This window comes from Elaeis guineensis, chromosome 2, assembly GCF_000442705.2.
Source record: "Elaeis guineensis isolate ETL-2024a chromosome 2, EG11, whole genome shotgun sequence".
Taxonomy (NCBI): domain Eukaryota; kingdom Viridiplantae; phylum Streptophyta; class Magnoliopsida; order Arecales; family Arecaceae; genus Elaeis; species Elaeis guineensis.
This window is the reverse complement of record NC_025994.2, coordinates 38045377-38049169: the sequence shown is the minus strand read 5'-3', so window position 1 is coordinate 38049169 and position 3793 is coordinate 38045377. Positions and strand designations below refer to the sequence as shown.

At 35.8% G+C, this 3793-nt stretch overlaps 1 non-coding gene across 1 annotated transcript; it reads left to right on the top strand.

Annotated features, from left to right (window-relative positions):
• The first annotated feature begins 918 nt into the window (after positions 1 to 918).
• Positions 919 to 1025, top strand: LOC140855955 (small nucleolar RNA R71). Its single transcript, XR_012139397.1, has one exon. It is a non-coding gene; the product is annotated as a small nucleolar RNA R71 (small nucleolar RNA).
• The last annotated feature ends 2768 nt before the right edge of the window (positions 1026 to 3793 follow it).

Sequence of the window (3793 nt, the reverse complement as noted above, 5' to 3'; positions counted from 1 at the left end):
GAAAGGTAGTAGTTTTAGAAGGTGACTCGGCAGATGAGTCATCTATATCATCAAGTGCAACTACTTATTGTCTATTTGTTTTCCTGATCTTAAGGTATGAATGGCATTTACACCATTAACTTGGTTTCCTTGTTGGGGTCGTGGACCATTTTGGTTCCTAGGATTTGGCTCATGTTGGCTAGGTAACCTACCATGTTCTCGTTCACTAATGGTCGAAGCCAGCTGACTTACTTGCATTTCCAGACGGGCTATAGCTTGGGTGTTATTATTTATGAGTTGACCCGTAGTTTGCATAAAGCTAGTATGTGTTTTCATCATGGCTTCTAGGCTTTTCTCTAAAGAGGTAATTTTCTTGTCATTATCATGGAAGCCTGGCGGGTTGTTCATTACTGGGTTGGGCCTTAGATTTTGCTGATTGAAATTTGGATTACCTACATTAGGATTCTGGGACCATGAGAAATTCGGGTGATTCCTCCAACCTGGGTTATATGTGGGTGCATAAGGATTGTTCAATGGTCCTTGATAGGTGGCATTCACCTGTGCACACTCATTCGAGTAGGAACATTCTTCTAAGACATGGTCTGGTGCATTGCACCCTTTACACATGGGTGCAGATATTTGATTACATTGGCTGGTCTCTGTAATTCTAAGGCTTCCAATCTACGTGTTAAGGTTGCAATCTTGGCCTCTGATGCTAGGGTTGGTTGAATTTGATGCATTCCTCCTCTTGAAGGTGTAGCTTTATCAGGTTCCCTAGTTGTTTCCCACTGTAAATTTTTCTTGGCTAGGTCTTCTAAGAATTGCCAAGCTTCAGTAGTTTCTTTGTCCATAAATTGGCCTTGGCACATGGACTCTAGCATGGTTCTTGAGTTTGAATCTAACCCCTCATAGATGATCTGGCATAGTCTCCAAGTTTCTATTCCATGGTGTGGGCATTGGGTTAAAAGATTCTTGAAACGATCAAAGTACTTCCAAAATGATTCACCAGCTAGTTGGTATAATTGATTTATTTCATTCCTAATCCTAGCTGTTTTATGATGGGGAAAATACTTTTTTAAAAATATTCTCACAAAGCCCTCCCAGATAGTGACAGAATAGTTTGGCAGACTATAAAGCCACTTCTTAGCATTGTCCTTAAGGGCAAAGTTGATTAATCTAAGTTTGACCTCATCCTCTGTTAATTGCAGTTTCATGGTTGCACATACCTCCTCAAATTCTCTAATAAATATATAAGCATCCTCTAATCCTGTGAATTTTGGAAGCATATTTATGATTTGAGGTTTGATTTCAAAATTGTTAGCTGTGGGTTGTGGCAACCTGATACAAGATGGTTGGATGGAGCCAACTGGATAATACAAATCCTTAAAGGTCATGGGTTGGATTGGTTCAGCCATTGGAACAACAGGAATTGACTCAATTCTAACTAGACGACCCGACACTCTTCTCCACACACGAGGTGTACGGTTCTCGATGTTTATATAATTTTTTTTTTTTTAATAAAATTTTTATGTATAAGGAAAAGAAAGAAAAGAGAAAAAGTTCTAAAGAGAAGATCCTAAGGAGTCCTAAATCTAAAGAAAAGTAACCAAATTAATTTAAATTTTAAATTTTTTTTTTTTTTCAAACAAGTGAATCAATAAATTAAACTCAATCTATCCTAGGGTTAACCTAAATCTAGACAGCTCCTAACTGTTCCAAGATGACCCTTCAAACCTTCCAAGTGGAGATTGATCAACTAGTTAGCCAGATAAGTATAAGAGGTGGGAGGTTCACTCATCGTTGCCTTTCTAGACACCAAACGAGTTGGCCAGGCCAGCAACTAAACCAATTTAACAAACCACCCTCAGAGACTTGCCTAGACACCAACTAATCAAACAACTCAAACTTGGTAGAACTCTTAGGGTTCCTTGTCCTATTGAGCTCGAATTCCTTAAGGTTGACGTCTAATTGATTTTAAGATTAAAAGTCTAGGTAATGCAATATGATGGAGATGGTTTTTGGGCTAAGGAAGGGTAATGAAATCCCCACCTTATCTTGTTAATGGGTTGATGCCCTTAGATTAATTATGAAAATGCAAATACAAATAAACAAGATGACCAAGAATGTAAAAGATTTTAATTTAGAATTTTTTTTTTTTATTTTGATATTTTACTTCACGATTATGAAATGTCTTTTGTTTTGTTTTATATATATATTTTTTTATGATTAAGTAAATTCAAATGATTAGGTCTAAAAGCAAAAGTAATTAACTAAAAATAATAAAAGAGAAATTAGAAGCATACCTGAGTTTTCCAGCAATCACCAACTAAATATAGAAACCTAAAGAAAAAAGAAAGAGAGTTATAACGCACGAAGAACAAATATTTGAAAATAATTTAAAACGCCAAATCCCCGGCAACGGCGCCAAAAACTTGATGTGCAAATCTTAAAATTTGTAAATAAAATCGCAAGCGCACGGTGTGCAGAGTAGCACGACCAGCGAGTACGGATCGATCCCACAGAGACTTGGTTTTAAAAATGATTTTCAAATCTATGCTCAAGCGAGCTTTAACAAAAATCGAAAGTCGAAAGTTGTTTGCTAAAGACAATAAGACTAAGGATCTAGGGTTTTTGAATCCACTAGATCTAGATTAGGGAATTCTACCTAGAATTTTTCTTAATGATCCTAACGACTACTCCTCTTGTCTTTCCCAAGCATAGATTATGAAGGGACTAAGGCCCAACGATAACCCATCAAGATTCTTTACAGGGGAGTAATAACTAGGATCCCTTAGGGTTTTCTCCTCCTATGCACTGAATCAAGCATGAACTATGAAGGGACTCTGACCCAACTGTAGTTCATCAAAAATTCTTGGCAAAAGAGGAAGAAAAGAAACCCTAAGAAAAAGAAAGAACCCTATGTAAAATCCCTACTCATGATCTAGCTTCATCGCAAACCCTAGAAGGGATGCTTAGCTAGACATGATCTAAATCTACTTGCAAAATTTAAATACAGAAAAATAAACTACCCTAATTTCATAAATTAAACTATCCTAATTGCATAAATTTAAACTGCATAATTTAAACTAACCTAATTGCATAAAATTAAATTGCATAAATTAAACTATCCTAATTGCAAGAAAAATAAATTCATAATGTAAAGAGATGAAATTGCATAAAAATAAGATTTTATATATAAAAAAAAATTATTACAAAAATCTCAAAACTCGAAGCTTGAAAAGAGAGCTAAAAACCCCACTATCTAGGGTTACAAGCTTGATCGGAAGGAAGAAATACATAAAACAAGGGCCTTTGGGGGCTTTTTATAGGCATTTGGGGGTTATAAGGTTTTCAAAACTTTCGATGTGGGACTAAGAGGTTTTAGAGAGTTGTTAGGGGGGTTTATGGTACGCCGATGGGTCCATGGTCCACGCGCCTGTTGCTGTGGACCAGGCGGCTAATCAGATCACCAAATCAGTTGATTTTTGATCAATTTTGATCTGATTTGACTCGGGTTTGACCCAATTGAGTCTTCTTTCTTCATTCTTCAATTCCTGGGTCAATTTAACTCTGTTTTGCATAAAATTTATGCCGTTGGAATCCTCTTTCCTTGTCTTTCTATTAATGATCTCTTCTTCTGCAAAATATAATAAAAGTATCAATTTCTTAATAAAATTAGATAATTTAGATATTAATTGATACTTTTTATGTCAATTTGTGACATAAATCACAAGCCTTGTGGATATCACAACAAATCTACTATAATATTTGATAGGATATTGACTAGGCATGAAGGAAGACATATGTAGTATTC